This window comes from Orbicella franksi, chromosome 5 (assembly GCF_964199315.1).
Source record: "Orbicella franksi chromosome 5, jaOrbFran1.1, whole genome shotgun sequence".
NCBI classification, from domain to species: domain Eukaryota; kingdom Metazoa; phylum Cnidaria; class Anthozoa; order Scleractinia; family Merulinidae; genus Orbicella; species Orbicella franksi.
Genome location: NC_138149.1, coordinates 5,409,065 through 5,418,358, shown reverse-complemented (window position 1 = coordinate 5,418,358; position 9,294 = coordinate 5,409,065).

The following is a 9,294-nucleotide window of genomic DNA, read 5'->3' as shown; positions in this document are numbered from 1 at the left end:
ACTTTCCATTTTTCAGTTTGTACTTATGGTCTGTTTTGACGCTAGTCCCTAACTACTCGTCTCGATAATATGAATGAACAACTATCGCAGAGCCTACCGGTGAATGCCTAACGATATTTCGTGATTGTCACGTTCAAGAAATAAGCATTGTTCCACCTGTTTTTTTTTTTTTTTGGATACGTATGGATTCCTAGCCAATATGCTACGCACCTCGTTGGCTATCTCACTTGTACTACCTTTTGTCCAACCGAATTCTGGAATACGTAAATACTGAAACATCGGCTGTTAGACTTGCCTACAAGTTGGGAAGCGAAAGCCGAGCTCAGAACGAAAAGACTGTCCGCCCGTTCAAAACTCGCCTGTGGGCATAAGAGGAGGGCAGAGTCGCCCTGCGCGCCGGGGCTAACCTAAAACCGCGAAGGAGTCTGGACCTAACGAATTGTATAAAGGAAAGTGATGGCTTGAAGGCATATCACTCATTTTCGTAAGTAGTGATGTCAAACAAGTCTCTACCGTTTCTTGGTATCTAAATGGCTGTCATGAGCAATCAAAAATCTCTTGATATTGTGATATTGAGCTCCCACACGCATACATACACTTAACCGGCCCTCTAAAAACCCAAGGTGGTAGCCGAGTGAATAAATGTTTTAAAGGACAACGTGCATCAGTGAATGAAATCTGTTCTCTTTTTTTAGCGACAATTGTCGCAATTTCTGGTTATTTCTTGAGCGTAATTCAATGGGCCGGAAGATTCCAACTGTTCCCGCGGACACGGTCAACCGCATTTCAGCGTTATGCGTCCAACATCAGAAAGACAACGCAAATGGGTGACTCCCACATGACCTAGTCCCCAGGTCGCAGTCACGTTCGTTCTAGTGACGTCACGGAAAAGGATTTTGTGGCAAAACGTGTAAAGACCCATTCTCTAGTAAACTGTCACGCATTCTCCGCGGAATTAAATCACCAGTCTGCACACGAAGTAGTAATCGAGAGTTCCATGGGTAGACCTTTATTTTCGTCTGCACAAGCAGCCAAAGCGTATCACTGAATTCTTTCCCGTATTTAACAATAGTATTAGACAAGGTAGAGCAAAGAGAGGTTCAAGGACCCATACACATTTTAGAGACCTATTATATAAAGAGCTTCTCTAAAAGGTATAGAACCCGACTCAATTCAATTTTACCCCCACCCCACTCTCCAACCCCCAACGACACAAAAGTGGATAGTATTCCACTAAAGGTCTCCAACCACATTTTTCATTCACGCCCAATCCGATGGCCGATTCAAAGCCAAAGCTTAAAATTCAAACATTTGTAAATTGCTTTTGAAGAGATAGTGTTTCAGCGAGGTTTCAGCGAGGTTTCCAAAACTAGGTACGACAACTTGCTGCCCCATCTCTCTGACTAGCACATGGCTTAACCTTATCATTAGCAAAAATAGTCCAAATTGCTTACAAAAAGCGATTGGTGGAAAACACGAAGAGAACACAAGGTAAAGTTTCAAAATTTATTGTAAGTTTTCGAAGGAAATGCGTAGTCATTTGTTGAATTGATCGGATTTCAAATTCATACAAACTCTGATTGCCAACTTTATGGCATTAACACTTCGTTTATCTTAGAAAACTTACCATCAGTTCCTAACCTGTGTTGTAGAGTGAGCTAATCAGGCAAGACATTACACTTGTTACTTCCATTACTTTTTCCAAAGATCGACGACTTCTTAGAAATCGCTTTCTTCAGTTCAAGTTAAAATCTAAATAGTAACAATGAGTTTCCGTTTTGCGCCCTCTAATTAAATTCTCAAAGTGCTTACAAGCTTTATTACAAATATTGAAAATGACTCTAATATAGAAAGGTTGTATAGCATTATATGGAGTATAAAATTAAACATAGACATTTTTAAAAAGGGAAGCCACTTAGTTTGCTAGTTATTGTCAATGATTTAATTTCTTCCGGTAAACTGTTCCATAGTTTCGGGGCATAGAAGGAGGAGGCACGTTTGTCATACGTTGTGTCAACAGGATGGATTTGAGAAAGCGCGCTGATTGTCACTGAATTTCCTTTCTCAAAAATAGCCATGGATCCAGGTTTATATCTGCTGTGGCTACTTCGACCATCGTTTGGTTTTCTTGCTGATCAAACCTTCTCTTGGTGGACTACAACCTGTTGCATACCATCACATATTCGTGTCGTCTCTTGTTTACTGTAGAACTTTTTTCGGGATAGCCTCGACGCGCAATTCGTTACAAACCAGCTCTGAATTCTCAGCATTCAGTATTTTTCTCATCGTATCAGGCTCGCGTAAAACCGTCTAGTTCGTCGAATTTTCTCCAGAGCGCTGGCACGCAAGTTGCAGAAAATCATGGTAAAAGACTTTTTCATCTCTTGTTCGTAACTAGAATTGTTGTTTGGTTTGTGTGCTTTGCATCTCGCATTCATTGCCCAACAAATTCAGATTCGTCGTACGTGATCTCAAAATATGGGGTAAATTGACTCCATTTAGAACATTCTCCTTGTTTATAGATTTGGTCGCCAGATGGGAGTGGCTTATAACGCTAAATTAGCCACAAGTTCGCTTGACTGAATATGCTGCGTGCCGGCTCTTCTTGCTGTCGTTAAATGTGTTTGACTCATTTTCGTCGTCTTTACATACACAATAGTCACTGAGCAAAAAGCAAGGAGAAGGTGTTTGCTTTTCAAGTTTGGCAGAAAATGATACTGGCTTTGAAATTAAGAGCGTGATTCACAAGCTTGGTAAATAATGCCTGCTTAAAGGTTAATGTCAATAAACTACTCAAACGTGTTAAACGACAAACACGTTTTCCGTTTTCCTTCTGCGCGTATGGTTTTCGTTCTAGAAGCTAATGTTGTGACATGTATGTCATGTTTTAACGAATGCAAAACGATTCGCCCTCGTTTTATATGAAATGAATTCCGAAATTACGAAGTTACAAAGTTAAAAAGATTCTGAAGGCCTACCAAAAAGATTATCAAGTGTTTACTTGCATTTGATGAATAAGAACGAAAGCATTCCTCGGCGGCATGTTATCAATTGAGCCCCGTTTTGGTTTTTAACTGTACCTGCCAGAAAAAGAACTCGAAACGTTACAAACCGTGATTGTCATATAGATTCAAACGCAACGCGCATTACGATTGGCTACCGAACAGACTTCAAGAATTAGAATATGTAACAAGCAGACGGTAATTTTGTTCAAGGTTCACAACAGGTCATGCCGAAGAGTGTTCAAAAATATTTCGGCTGAGATTTTTGCTTTGCCGTTTAGTTTCAAGCTTGCCATGGCTAGCCGTGAAGGTGAGACATCGAAGCAGAGCAAGCAAGGGGTGAATTATGAGAAGGTCATGAACCAGGCTTTGAGTGAAATCTTTCAGAATCTAAAGGAGATAAAACAGGATACTAAAAGACAAAGAGATCAACTGCTCCTTGAACGAAGGCGAGGGAGTGCTCCTTCTTCAGTACTTAGAAAACCGACAACAACTTTACAGCTACCGAAAAATGAGCTCAGTAGATCAACGTCGAACATGCTGTGGGTTTTGCAATGTGAAGAAGAAGACGCTTTATGAATGACAGGTGAAATTAGCCTAAACTTTGAATTCCTCGAGACGTTATCATTTGAATTTAACTTTGGATTATTCGTAAATTACTTAGAGCTTCTTGTCATGGTGGAAACCGCGAAAGATCAGTTATTGTATGGCGACTTAGTTCCATGCAGCACGTATCCTTGAAAGACTCTCGCTGAACTAGTCAAACTCAATGAAACTGATTACAAATTTTCTGGATTGTTGTTCAGAGTTCAGAGGACTAGCGAAAATCGTGTAAGACCTGCTAGCTGGCGGCATGTTTTATTAAGGACTACAAATATCCCCTGTGTTTATTGAAATACAGGCATAAACTGATTTGCGAGGTTGTTCAAGTTGTTGTCCTCGGTTAATATAGACTGCAATATATGCTTATCTACTGTAATACGAGCTATATTCGTCTGCGACTTTTGAAATCCTCGTGCACTTGTACAGCGGATTAAGCGACCGTTCTAGCGCAGAGTGCCGGAATACACATGGTAATCTTGAGTTGACGTCGTCTCTGTTGAAATAAGATAGTTTCTCTTTGGAAACGCTAGAATACGAAACATTAAAAATCGGCTAACCATGCTTATGCATGTTGTTACATCACACTGGTTGTTTCGTCAAGCGATTCCATGGAGAGCGATATAACCGCAAAATGTGGGTTGATAATCTGATCGGTTCACTCGAGAGGGAATCTTCTTGGGGGTACAAATAATTGAACCGGTTTGATTGAAAGATACGTCGACTCAGTGAAATGAGCTAAAACATGTTAAAGTGACTGGTATTAAATTTACATTTCATGTTGAAACGACGGGGAAATATTTAAAGTGTGAATTAGTCAGTTGGAAAACAGCAATCTTTAATTGCTGTTGAAGCTTTTACTACTGAAACGAGCTAATGACCACACCAGACCGTCGCTAAGTCAACATATTTTGAGCCAGTGTGTGTTCTACAAATATTCTTACGCGAAATTCCAAGACATACCAGCATCAACTCAAATTATTTTAAGCTAGATAGCGAAGGACGTTTGTGCAAAAACCATGAAGTGTGTCTTCAACGAAAGAAGAACATTTCAGTATAGGAAATTGAAAAGAGATGAAATGTCCGAAGTTCTTAACTAAGTTTTCAAAATAGGGCCTTGATATTTCTTTTCTCGTTGACTTTTACATTTACGTTTTTGCACATTGGGTTGGTTGATTGTATTTTTAGAACAGTGATTAAGTACCTTAGTAATTTTACGTCATGTTGAGCTAATTTGTTTATGTAAATATTAAAAATTGCTTTAATTAGCCTTGCTTGACACATAACAAAAGCAGCGACAAAATCTAGATAACCTTGCACCCAGTTAGACTCACAGTACTGAACAATCACAAAGACTATAAAGACTATAAAGAGCTTTGCCGACTCCAAGTGAACCCACCACTGTTGTAAACGGACCTTAACATGGCGCCACGCCTGGTAGTTCCCAGAATACTGTGCCCGAGCATGACCTGGGCACTAAAACCCATTGGCTAGCTAAGCGCATTGATCACTATAAACAACAACATTTGAACTGCCAGTAAAATTTTATGGTGGTTTGAAGCTTTCAGAAATTAAAGGGATCCGTAAAGAATAATTGAACTTACTCTGTGACAAGATTTCATTGTCATTCAAATTAATGTTAATTATGTCATACAAATGTTATGTAACTTCATTCCAAAATTAAAGTAGCCTCTAGCGGGATTATATTTGTAAGATTTTAGAAGCGTCGATCAAATGGCTAAGCGACAAAATAGATGTCTTTTCACTGACTTTCTCTTTTTCAGACTACCAGGTTACTTGATAATCACTAAAATCAACTGAAATTAATATTTTAAGTTAGAGAGCGAAGGATGTTTTTGCCACCAGGAAGCATGTCTTCAACAGAAGAAAAACTTCTGGGAAACTTGAAAAAAAAAAAAATGAAATGTCCGAACTTCTTTACTTGGTTTTCAACACGGGACCTCGCTATTTCTTTACTCGTTGACTTTTACCTTCATGTTTTTTTTACATTGGGTTGGTTGATTGTATTTTTAGAATAGTAATTAAGTACCTGTAGGTGTGTGTTTGTGAGTTAATTGTTGTAATTAACATCAGTAATTTTACGTTATCAGACTTGTTAATTTCTCGGTCTTTTGTGTTGAGCTAATTTGTTTATGTAAATATTAAAAATTGCTTTAACCTTGCTTGACACATACACGTAGCTAACAAAAGCAACGACAAAATCTAGATGACCTTGCAGCCAGTTAGGCTCGCACTGGGGAATCAGAAAGAGTATAAAGGGCTTTATCGGCTCCAGTTGAACTCACCAAGGTTGTAAACGGACTTTAAAATGACGCCACGCCAGGTAGTTTCCAGATCGCTATGCCCGAGGATGACTTGGGCACTAAAGCAAGTGATTTTGATAATTGTTACGAATATTTTCGTGTGACGAAATGGATGTCAGGAAATTGAATTAAAAACACAACTTATTTTGAGCCAAATAATGTTGAACTGCCGGGGAAATGTTATGGTGGTGCGAAGCTTTGAGAAATTAAAGAGATCCGTATGAATAATATAACTTTTTGTATGACGAGTTTTCATTGTTATTCAAATTAATCTTATGTCAAACAAATCTTACGTAAGTTCATTCCAAAATTGAAGTAGGCCCTTGTGGATTTATATTTCTAAGATTGTAGAAGCGTCGATTAAATGGTTAAGCGACAAAATAGTTGTCTTTTCACTAGCTTTCTATATTTCAAAGACTACCAAGTTAATTTATAGTCTGGCATTCAAATGGTAACCAACATCGGAAGACATTATTAAAAACACATTACATATGTTAGTAGGTTGTTCTGCATGAAAAAGTAAATTGTGAAAAGACATAATTTCTTTCTGCAAGTGAACCGATATTTGTATCAAGCTGACTCAGTATTTACTACACGCTTCATGGAGTAAACGAGTAAAATAATTCTGATAATAAGTTCTTCAGAAAAATTGCAAAACCTGTTAGGCTAATCTGAAAAGGGTTGACAGAACCATGTGAAAGTTAAAGCTTGAGAGCTTGCGTTTCGGACAGGGTGTACTTTGAAGAAACAAGAATGACGTGAGATAAATTTAAATATTTGAAACTCTATATCAGTCACATTAGCTTCTTGCACGGACAATATCTTCTCTGGGTTTGATTTATAATATCAATGTGCAGTGAATTATATAATTGGCTGTTAGGTAAAGGAACTTTTAGAGCTGAGTCAGGCACAGTTTAGCAAACATTACGGACATCACGGTTGTGTTTAATAGTATTTTTCTCAGCTGCTTCTTTATTAACAATGATAAGTCGAATTCAAAGCAGTTGCAAAAACGGGGTGAAGTTTGAAGACGCCATGACTCAAGCTCTTACTGAGATCTTGCAGAACCTACAGGTGGTCAATGAAGATACTAAAAAGCCGAGATGCCGAAAGGCCAGCGTTCCAGCTATTTGGTATACAACGGTAGGAGCAACTCAAGAAAGAACAAGAACTTTCAACCAATCGAATATAAAAATGGAAAGAAGATTTTCTGAAATAGCTGCTTCAGATTTGTCGACCATGCCTGTGTTGCAGTCCTTGGAAGAAGAAAAGGTCAGCACTGAACAGGTTGATGTCAGCTTGGGTTGCCAGGGTAAAATAATTGAAGAAGTAAGTGAAGAAATGAAAAGAGAGGATGAAGATGTTAAGCCTAGAGGACTGATCGGTGCTCCTGTTGGAGGAACCTCAGAAACGACAACTGTTATGCAACCGAAAAAGGAAATGGAAAGAAAAATGTCCGTCATCTCTGCTCCAGCTTTGACAGCCATGCCTTCGCTGCAGTCCCTGGAGGAAGAGGAGGTTAACATTGATAAGGCTGATGTCAGCTTGGGTTGCCAGGACAAAGGGATTGAAGAAGTCAGTGCAGAAAAGCTAAAAGAAGATGAAGATGTCAAGCCTAGAGGACTGATCAGTGCTCCTGTGAGAGGAACCTCTGAAACGACAACTCTTAAGCAACCGAAAAAGAAAATGGGAAGGAAATTTTCCGTATTCACTGCTCCAGCTTTGTCAGCAACACCTTCGTTGCAGTCTTTGGACGAAGAGAAAGTCAACAACGATGAGGTTGATATCGGCTTGAGTATCAACGACAAAGTTGTTCAAGAAGTCAGGGCAGATAAGCAAAGAGAAGGTGTTAATATGCAGCTTAGAAGACGGATCAGTGCTCCTGTTATAGGAACCTCAGAAACGACAACTCTTGAGCAACCGAAAAAGGAGATGACATTTTCCGTATTCGCTGCGCCAGTTTTGTCAGCCATGCCTTCGCTGCAGTCCTTGGACGAAGAGGAAGTCAACATTGATAAGGTTAGCATCGGCTTGGGCTGCCAGGATAAAGTGATTGAGGAAGATAGTGCAGAAACGCAAATAGAGGATGAAGATATTCAGCCTAGAAGAAGAAGAATCAGTGCCCCTGTTATAGGAACCTCAAAAACGACAACTTTTAAGCAGCCGAAGAAGAAAATAAAAAGGAAATTTTCCGTATTCACTGCTCCATCTTTGTCAGCAACACCTTCGCTGCAGTCCTTGGACGAAGAGGAGGTCAACATTGATAAAGATGATATCAGTTTGGGTTACCAGGACAAAGTTATTCAAGAAGTCAGTGCAGAAAGGCAAAGAGAAGGTGTTGATATCCAGCTTAGAAGAAGACGAATCAGTGCTCCTGCTTTTGGAACCTCAGACACGAAAACTCCTAAGCAACCGAAAAAGAAAATGAGAAGGAAATTTTCCTTATTCGCTGCTCCAGCTTTGTCAGCAACACCTTCTCTGCAGTCCTTGGACGAAGAGAAGGTCGACATTGACGAGGTTGATATCGGCTTCGGTTACAACGACAAAGCGATTAAAAGAGACACTAAGAAACAACCCAGAAGACGAAGAGTTAGCGCACCCGCTAGAACGTACAGAGAAACAGAAGAGACGACAACTTTTAAGCAGCTAAAAAAAGATCTTGTTAGAAAAATGTCCAGGCCAACTTTTCTCCCTGATTTACCTTTGTCAAGTATGCCTTGGTTGGCTGATTGCGTTGAAGACCAAATGGAAGAGGACTTTGAACCTGTTGAATTTAACTTAAGTTTTCTTGACGATTTAATGAAATCCGTGTAGATGATTGAAAAGAAACTCCGAATTCACCTTATTAGCAAAGAATTTTGTGCAGAGAAACATTTGACTGACAGATTTTTAATGCAAAAGCCACAATGCCACAAACTGATTGTTTGCCGATTAATGAAGAGTGGTTAACAACAAAAAGCTAGTGTCGAGGAACTTGAGTGAAAGCTATCAATATCTTCTATCAGATTCCATGGTTTGTTTAAATACATATACACACACCTATCGTTTTTTAAGTTCCTTGCTTGCCTGCTCAGTGATATGCAGTGTCATCACGGGCAATATTCGATCGAGTAGAGCCGTCGTGTGTGGCCTGTTTGTGTTTCTGATATTTTACAACTGATATGCTTGAGTTGAAGATTTGATCGCTCAATATCAGTTTGTTCGCATAGAATTGATCTTAATCGATTTCATAGCGGGCAAAGCGGAAAGTACAAAACAACTTATGAACTCAGTAAGTTAAAATGACGTCAATTGTTCTTATTTTAAAAATGATTTGCTCGCTGGTAAAAGTCCTTTACACTTAGGTAATTGTTGCAGTACAAAAAAAA